The sequence below is a fragment of the Ovis aries genome, chromosome 1 (assembly GCF_016772045.2).
Source record: "Ovis aries strain OAR_USU_Benz2616 breed Rambouillet chromosome 1, ARS-UI_Ramb_v3.0, whole genome shotgun sequence".
NCBI classification, from domain to species: Eukaryota; Metazoa; Chordata; class Mammalia; order Artiodactyla; family Bovidae; genus Ovis; species Ovis aries.
The window spans coordinates 166,566,275-166,576,405 of NC_056054.1; the positions used below are offsets into that span (position 1 = coordinate 166,566,275).

At 38.7% G+C, this 10,131-nt stretch overlaps 1 pseudogene; it reads left to right on the plus strand.

Annotated features, from left to right (window-relative positions):
• Positions 1 to 5,530: 5,530 nt before the first annotated feature.
• On the plus strand, positions 5,531 to 6,906 carry LOC101109067 (actin-related protein 3-like; annotated as a pseudogene).
• The last annotated feature ends 3,225 nt before the right edge of the window (positions 6,907 to 10,131 follow it).

The following is a 10,131-nucleotide window of genomic DNA, read 5'->3' on the forward strand; positions in this document are numbered from 1 at the left end:
TACCCATTGAGTCAGCAATGCCAGCCAACCATCTCATCCTCTGCCGTCCCCTTCCCCTCCCACCTTCAATCTTTCCCAGCATCAGGGTCTTTTCAAATGAGTCAGTTCTTCGCATCAGGTGGCCAGAGTATTGGAGTTTTAGCTTCAGCATCAGTCCTTCCAATGAATATTCAGGACTGATTTCCTTTAGGATGGATTGGTTGGATCTCCTTGCAGTCCAAGGGACTCTCAAGAGTCTTCTCCAACACCACAGTTCAAAACCATCAATTCTTCGGCACTCAGTTTACAGTCCAACTCTCACATCCATACATGACTACTGGAAAAACCATAGCTTTGGCCAGAAGGACTTTGTTGGCAAAGTAATGTCTCTGCTTTTTAATATGCTGTCTAGGTTGGTCATAACTTTTCTTCCAAGAAGCAAGCGTCTTTTAATTTCAGACATTTACATAAGGAGAACTCCCCAGACAGGTGTATCAAGTATCACCTGGTGAGAATGAAAAAGAAAAGACGGGATTTCTAAGTCCTCACATAGCTCGACAAGGTCCCAGATCCAATGATCCAGATGTAAGAAGCTACAGGCAATGAAAACCTAAGGGAAAAGGAACACTGCTTTCACATCAGTCACCTTTCAGGCCAAAAGGCACTGAAGGAAGGTATGCATTATTACTTCAGAAGGGCTTTCTGGGGTCTGCTTAGCTTATTCCATCTTTCTCATTCTCTGATACTAACTTTTACATCATCTCGCTGCTTGGACTGCAGGATTCAGACATTTCTTTGCACCCCAGGTCAACCTTGACTTTAACAAGAACATAAATTTCTTCTTGCTCCAGATTCCTGGTTTGACTTCAGCTCATTCCATACAAGTCCCACCTCTCAAGACCTGAGGCTGAATCAGAGGACTAGGTCTCCCACAAATCTGGGGGGGAAACCTGGGCAAAACTCTCAAAGCTTCACGACTGGTTGTAGGAGCAGCTGCCACCCCAAGCTGATCACCATGCAGAAAAAATTGGCCCTTTCACATTGCCAGCTTTCAGGACAGGGCTTCTCCCTGCTCTGTTCCTCCACTGAGCCAACTCCTTTGCAAATGTGGGTAGAAAAACAGTAGCAGGGAGAACCAAGGCTCTTCAGACTCTCTTCAAACCTCTCTGATGGTGGTGAATCTGGACTCTACTATCACTACCTAAGATTCTGAGATTAATAGTGGTGCCAGGTAGCCAGAGGGATGGAGCCAAAACTGGTGCTTTGGTTTTGAGTATATAGTGCCCCTAATTAATCCCATCTGGCTTCATATAATTATCTAAGCAGAAGTGCCTTTGGCATTATTTGAATCACAGATTGAGCTCTAACTTCTGCTGGTAGCTTTAGAGCCCGTTCTTCAAAGCATGCAGCAATGCAAGCAGAAGGAATAACTTGCTTCTTATAGACATATGCCCTGGACAGGGACATCTTCTGGATGAAATACTACCAGAAACAGAGTCAATAAGCACTGAAAAAATCCTTTTTGTAAATAGTGCCAAATACAATTTTAAAAACCTTATAAATCATGGAAGTTTAAAAAATAACAACATATCACAGCTTATAAAATATTTCCACCAATTTTCCCATTTGAAAGGAAAACAGGAAGTGTCACAATTTCCAATTGTAAATAACAGAAGAAAGAGTTAACTTTAACTGGGAAGAGGAAAGGATTAAAATACTCTGTCTCATCGGTAAATAACAGGGGAATAAATAAGAAAACAAACAACTAACTTAAGACCAAATTCCAACATCAGTTTTATACGTATCCTTGTCATATAATGATGTATATGTCTCAACATGCTTGGCGGCAGGATTCATCTGGGTTCAGGTATTTCTGTTGTTCTTGTGATACAGGCTTTTCAGAAACTTACAATGGTAGGCAGTTTACTGAAGGAAAGAAAATTATTTGGTTTAAGCTATAGTTATTTTTTATATTTTTTTAAGAGCTTCTGTTATGATCACACTTGTCCTTTATAATCTTTACATTTCAATCTGTGAAAAAAGAAAAGCAGGATTTTCACTCTATTTATATGCACATCAGAGAAGTGCAACAAAACATTTCAGTGAAGCACTATGGCAGACAATCTGCTCCATTGCAGCAATGTGTTTGATGTGGGCTCTGGACACAAAGCAAACCCTCATAGTTGGGAAACGACAACTGATGTTTTGTCAAAGCCTGCCAGCCGCCGATGACCCTGACCTCCCTAATTCTGAGTGCCTGTCTCTTAGTGGTGGCTCCTTGTGTATGTAAGTGCCCCACCAGACTTATCTGGGTGGGTGGTCTATGGAACAGATGGAATTTATGGTCAGTTTTGCTCACAGACGGGCAACTACTTCAAATGCTATTGCTTGATGTTTGATTGTGGAAAGGGACCTGGTTAATTCTCCCCAGAATCAAATCAAACACTAATACTCTGAGGCTATGGTTACTATCAGTATAATTCCTTTATGAGCAAGGGAAAGACTTACCAACACACAACAAATCCTTCAGACCCAAAATGAAAAAGGAATCACTTTTTGCCACTAAAAACAAAAAGAGGAAAGAAGAATGTTAGATGCCATCCTGTGTAAACCAATAGACAGCTTCTCTTTCCTCCCAACAGTTCTATTCGCTCTCTAAATTTCTAACGTATATCAAATCACTGCATAATATTTCTCAAAACTTTGAATGTCAATAAAAATTTCAAAACAAAAACTATTTTTAAAAAAATTTTATTTTTACTTTATTTTACTTTACAATACTATTCACTTACAATACAAAGCCATTATACCTTCAATTTAGAAAATGTAAATACCCTTGGTCTTCCAATACCATAAAGTATTGACATTATTTTCACTTAGTATGAATGAAGGCTATGAGGACTAGCTTTAACCGGGAGGAACAAGGAATTAAGACATCAACTCATTAAGGAAGAACAGAAGACTGAAAGTAAAGGGATAGGAAAAAATATAATCCATGCAAATAGAAATGAAAAGACAGATGGTTTAGCAGTATTTATATCAGAAAAAATAATTCTGTACAAAAGACAAACATGAGAATTATATAATGATTAAGGGGTCAATACAAGAAAAGAATATAGCATTTATAAATATATATAGATTTAATATGCTCTTGTTGCTGTTTAGTCACTAAGTCATGTCCAACTCTTTGCTACCCCCATGGACTGTTGCACAACCTCATGTCTTCTGTCCTCAACTATCTTCCAGAGTTTGCTCAAATTCATGTCCATTGAGTCAATGATGCTATCTAACCAACTCATCCTCTGGTAACCCCTTCTCCTTCTGCCTTCAATTTTTCCCAGCATTAAGGTTCTTTCCAATGAGTTGGCTCTTGACATCAGGTGGCTAAAGTGTTGGAGCTTCAGCATCAGTCCTTCTGATGAATATTCAAGGTTGATTTTCTTTAGGATTGACTGGTTTTATATCCTTGCAGTCCAAGGAAATCTTCAGTCCAAGTCAAGAGCCTTCTCCAGCACCACATTCAAAAGTATAATTCTCAGACCCTCAGTCTTCTTTATGGTTCAACTCTCACATCTGTACACAACTACTGGAAAAACCATAGCTTTGACTATATGGATGTTTGTCAGCAAATTGATGTCTCAGGAAAGTGATATCACTGTCTAGGTTTGTCACAGCTTTCCTGCCAAGGAGCAAGGGTCTTTTAATTTCATGGCTACAGTCACTGTCCTTGGTAATTTTGGAGCCAAGGAAAATAAAATCTATCTATTTCCCTTTCTATTTGCCATGGAGAGACAGGATCAGATGCCATGATCTTAGGTTTTTTAATGTTGAGTTTTTAAGCCAGCTTTTTCACTCTCCTCTTTTACCCTCATCAAGAAGATCCTTAGTCCTTCTTCACCTTCCACCATTAGAGTGGTATCATCTGCATATCTGAGGTTATTGATATTTCTTCTGGCAATCTTGATTCCAGCTTGTGATTCACCGGCCTAGTATTTCACATGACATACTCTGCACATAAGTTAAATAAGCAGGGTGACAATAGACAGCCTTAATGTACTCCTTTTCCTATTTGGAACCAGTCTGTTGTTCCATGTCCAGTTCTAACTATTGCTTCCTGACCTCCATATAGGTTTCTGAAGAGGCAGGTCAGGTGGTCTGGTATTCCCATCTCTTTCAGAATTTTCCACAGTTTGCTGTGATCCACACAGTCAGAGGCTTTAGCGTAGTCAGTGAAATAGAAGTAGATGTTTTTCTGGAACTCCTTTGTTTTCTCCATGATCCAAAAAATGTTGGCATTTGATCTCTGGTTCCTCTGCCTTTTCTAAACCCAGTTTGTGTATCTAGAAGTTCTCAGTTCATGTACTACTGAAGCCTAACTTGAAGGATTTTGAACATAACCTTGGCTAGCATGTGAAATGAATGCAACTGTACAGCAGTTTGAACATTCTATGGCATTGTCCTTCTTTGAGATTGGAATGGAAACTGACCTTTGTCAGTCCTGTGGCCACTGCTGAGTTTTCCAAATTTGCTGGCATATTGAGGGCAGCACTTTAACAGCATCATCTTTTAGGATTTGAAATAGCTCAGCTGGAATTTCATCACTTCCACTAGCTTTGTTCACAGTGATGCTTCCTAAGGCCCACTTGATTTCACACTCTAGGATATCTGGCTCTAGATGAGTGACCACACCATCATGGTTATCCAGGTCATCAAGACCCTTTTTGTATAGTTCTTCTGTGTATTCTTGCCACCTCTTCGTAATCTCTTCTGCTTCTGTTAGGTCCTTATGGTTTCTGTCTTTTATGGTGCCCATCCTTACATGAAAATTTCCCTTGATATCTCCAATTTTCTTAAAGAGATCTCTAGTCTTTCCCATTTTATTGCTTTCCTCTATTTCTTTGCATTGTTCATTTAAGAAGGCCTTCTCATCTCTCCTTGCTTTTTTCTGGAACTCTGCATTCAGTTGGGTGTATCTTTCCCTTCTTCCCACATCTTTTGCTTCTCTTTATTTTTTCAGCTATTTGTAAAGCCTCCTCAGACAACCACTTTGCCTTCTTGCATTTCTTTTTCTTTAGGATAGTTTTGGTCACTGCCTCCCATACAATATTACAAATTTCTGTCCATAGTTCTTTAGGTACTCTGTCTACCGGGTCTAACCCCTTTAATAATCAGAGCATCTAAATATGTAAAGCCAATGTTACCAGACATAAAGGAAGAAATTTATAGTAATATAATAATAGTAGGATACTTGAATATACCACTTAGACAAATGGACAGGCCATCTAAACAGAATATTAATAAGGAAGCAGTGGCCTTAAATTCTACATTACAACACATAGACTTAATAGATACCTGAAGCTTCCCAAGTGTTGCTAGTGGTCAAGAACCTGCCTGCCAGTGCAGGAAACGTAAGAGATGTGGTTTTGATCCTTGGGTTGGGAAGATCCCCAGGAGGAGAGCATGGCAACCCACTCTAGTATTCTTGCCTGGAGAATCCCATGGACAGAGGAGCCTGGAGGGCTACAGTCCGTAGGGTCACAGGGAGTCAGACATGGCTAAAGTAACTGAGCACGCATGTAGAACATGCCATCAAACAAACAAAAACCCAGAATACACACTTTTTTCAAGTGTACTTGGAATTTTCTCCAGGATAGATAACATGGTGAACACAAAACAAGTCTCAGGAAGTTTAATAAATGGAAGTTATATTAAATATCACTTCCAACCACAACAGTATGAAACTAGAAATCAATTACAGGAAGAAAAATGGAAGGAAAAAAACACAAACATGTAGAGATTAAACAACATGTCACTAATAAAATGAATCAACAAAGAAATGAAAGAGGAAATCAAAAAATACCTTGAGATGAATGAAAACAGCAGTAAAATTTTTCAAAATCTATAAGATATAGCAAAAGCAGTTCTAAGAAGAAAGTTAATAGCAATATAGGCCTGCCACAAGAAACAAGAAAAATCTAAAATAAACAACCTAACTTTCCATCTGACAGATTTAGAAAAGGCCCAAACTTAACAGAAGGAAGGAAACAGTATAGTCCAGAGCAGAAATAAATAAGATAAAGCTCCCAAAAAACACACAATAAAAAAGATCAATGAAACGAAGAACTGGTTTTATGAAAATGATAAACAACTTTGATAAGCTTTCAGCCAGACTTACTAAGAAAAAAAAAAAGAGCCTAAATAAACAAAATTAGAGATGAAAAAAGTGAAGTAAAAGAAAAAGCCACATGCTTCATAAAGTGGCCTGTCCACCATGGTATAGTTTAAGAGTGTTACCTAATGGAAAGGTTTATGGACAAAATATTGTCTCAATACTTAAAGTACAACTTGAAGGTCATTACTTTCTTCTGATTAAACCTCCACTTAATGCTCCTGAAAATAAAATATACTACTGAAATACTGTTTGAGTACTTCATGGCTCATATAGAGCCATGCAGTCTATGCTTGCATTAACAACATCCTGAGCATCTAAACAAGGAGGAAAACTGACAGTGGCTGGTATTAAGATGGAGTCACTCCTGTCCTTTCTATGGCTACAGGACATGTGACTGGCAGCTGAAGTAAGCAAATTCCAGTCACAAGGTAAGCTGTACTGTATTTCATTCAGCAATTGCTAAGAGGCCAAGAAGCAGGAATTCCTCTAGGGCAATCCCTGGAAACAGCTATGGAAGTAAAGGAGTATAGTTATATTTGCCCAGATTTAGTAAAAGAATTTAACAAGTATGACACAGAGAGGCCAAAGTATACTGGAATCAAGGCAATCTCGAAGAAAGAATTTTCCATTGATGTTGGTTATGACAGATCCTTGGAACCTGAAATCTTTTTTTCATCCAGAATTTGCTAATCTGGACTTTACCTACCTAAGAAGTAGTAGATGAGGTAATTCAGCATTATCTTATTGATGTCTGAGTTCTCTTAAGTTAGTAAGAATACTGACCTCACTCAACTGGATGTGCAGAGATTTCTGAGTGTCACTTTTATATTTTGAAGGAACAAATGACCAAGTAAATGATACATTTCAAAAAGGAGCCTCATACACAACAATGTGAATGAATGTAATGCCACTGATTAGAACACGTAAAATGGCTAAAATATAAATTTCTTGCTATATGTTACCACAATAAAAGAAATAATTTTTTTTTAAATTCAAGTGGCCTCATGACACTTGCTATTATTTATTCACAGGACAAGGAATTCCAATAATTAGGAAATGCTACCAACCACACTTACAGAAAATTGGTTTTTGCTGCAAGTGTTTTTATAGCTGAGAAGCTAGTACAGTTGACTCTTGAACAACAAGGGTTTGAACTGTGCAGGTCCACTTATATATGGATTTTTTCAACAGTAAATACAGTTCTACACATTTTGTAGTTGATTGAATTTGTAGATATGTAATCACATATATGGAGGAAGCATATATACAAAAGAACCATGAAGGGCTCACTATAACTTATGTTTTTGACTGAGTAGAGGGTCCACACCCCTACCCTCACATTGTCCAAGAGCCAACTGTGTATTTGATTAAGTCTAATTCCTTGGACTCCTTCTTGCCAAAAAGAAAAAAAAATTAATAAAGACAGCCTGTTGGATCTTTTTTTTAAAGCAATGCTCCAACATTCAGGTATTACCACACCAGTTTCAGCCTATGTTTACTGAAATTTTTTTCTGGTTCATGTCTTAAGCAGGTGCCACTGACCCAACCTACGAGAGGCAGACACATAGTGTTTGCTGCATGTGCAAACAGTTCTCTGCTCAGACAAATTTTCTAAGCCCTCTCCTATGGCAGAAATGAAGCAGACTGGCAAAGCCAATTAAACCTCTATTAGCTGATTTGAGGTGATTCTAATGGATTTGTTCCCTCTTTGCTCTCTTTTTCTTTTTTCTTCCTCTCTTTTCCTTTTTTTGTTTTTTTTTTTTTGTTTTTTTGTTTTTTGTTTTGTTTTGTTTTCTGTTGGGCTTTGTGTCTGGCTTCAAAATGTTTTCAAGGTTTTTCCATCTGTAGCATGTACCTGCTAGCAAGGTTATGCTCAAAATCCTTCAGGCCAGGCTTCAGCAATATGTGAACCAAGAATTTCCAGATGTACAAACTGGGTTTAGAAAACTCAGAGAAACCAGAGATCAAATTGCCAACACCGACTGGATCATGCAGTAAGCAAAGGCGTTCCAGAAAAATGTTCTGCTTCATTTACTATGCTAAATCCTTTGACTGTGTGAAATCACAACAAACAGGAAAATTCTTAAAGAGATGAGAATACCAGACAACCATATTAGTCTCCTGAGAAACTTACATGTAAGCCAAGAATCAACACTGAATTAGAACTGGGCATGGAACAACTGACTGGTTAATTGGGAACGGAGTACAAGGCTGTATTGTTACCCTGGTTATTTAACTTATATTCAGGGTGCATCATGTGAAATGCTGAGCTGAATGAATCACAAGCTGGAATCAAGATTGCCAGGAGAAATATCAATAACCTCACATAAGAAGATGACACCATCCTAATGGCAGAAAGCAAGGAGGAACTAAAGAGCCTCTTGATTAGGGTAAAAGAGGAGAGTGAAAAAGCTGGCTTGAAATTCAGCATTCAAAAAACTAAGGTCATGGCATCCTGTCCCATGATTTCATGGCAAATAGATGGGAAAAAATGGAAACTGTGACAGACTTTATTTTCTTAGACTCCAAAATCGCTGCACATGGTAACTGCAGCCATGAAATTAAGACACTTGGGTTTCCCTGGTGGCTCAGACAGTAAAGAGTCTGCCTGACATGCAGGAGACCCAGGTTCTATACCTGGGTCAGGAAGATCCTCTGGAGAAGGGAACAGCAAGCCACTCCAGTGTTCTTGCCTGGAGAATTCCAGGGACAGAGGAGCCTGATAGGCTACATTCCACAGGGTTGCAAAGAGTCAGATACAACTGAGCAACTAACACTGCTCCTTGGAAGGATAGCTATGACAGTCCTAGACAGCATACTAAAAAGCAGAGACATCACTTTGCTAACAAAGGTCCGTATAGTCAAAGCTATCATTTTTTGAGTAGTCATGTACAGATTATGAGTTAGACCATAAAGAAGGCTGAGTGTGAAGAACTGATGCTTTCAAGTTGTGGTGCTAGAGAAGACTTGAGAGTCACTTGGACAGCAAGAAGCTCAATGCTGAAGCCGAAGTTCCAATACTTTGCTCACCTGATGAGAAGATCCACCTCATTGGAATAGACTCTGATGTTGGAAAAGATTGAAAGCAAAAGGAGAAGGGCGCATCAGAGGATGAGATGGTTAGATAGCATCACCAACTTAATGGACATGAACTTGAGCAAACACCAGGAGAAAGGAGGACAGAGGAGCCTGGCATGCTGCAGTCTATGCGGACTCAAAGAATTGGACACAACTTAATGACTGAACAACAACAGTGTATATCAGCACTTCATCCCTTTTCTTGACCTTAGTTGTTTTACGTAGCTATAACAAAATATCATAGACAACGTGACTTAAAGAGCATTTGTTTCTCATATCTATGAAGCCTGTGAAGTCCAAGAATAGGGTGTTGGCAGATTTGAAGATTTTGTCTTTAGTGAGGGCCCTCTCGCTGACTTGCAGACTGTTCACTGGATCCTCATAATGCAGAGAGAAGACCATCTAGTGTCTTTTCCTGTTCTTATAAGGATACCAATCCTATTATGGAGGCTCTACTCTCATGAGTTCATGTAAACCTAATTACCTCTCAAATTCTCCACTTCTTCATATTATCACATTGGGGGTAATGGCTTCAGTGGTGGATCAGGGGAGACAGAAATATTCATTCCATAGCATGACCCAATAATACTTCATTGTATACAGAATACTACATTTCTACAATCCACTCATTAGTTGATAGACATGTGGGTTATTTCCACTTTTTGACTACTATGAATAATGCTATTATGAACTTTTGTATACAATTTTTATGTGGCCACATTTTTCAATTCTCTTGGGTATATACCCAGGACCGGAATTGCTAGTTCATATAGGGACTCCAGGCAAATTTGGACGTGGAATACAGAATGAAGCAGGGCAAAGACTAATAGAGTTTTGCCAAGAAAATGCACTGGTCATAGCAAACACCCTCTTCCAACAACACAAGAGAAGACTCTACACAT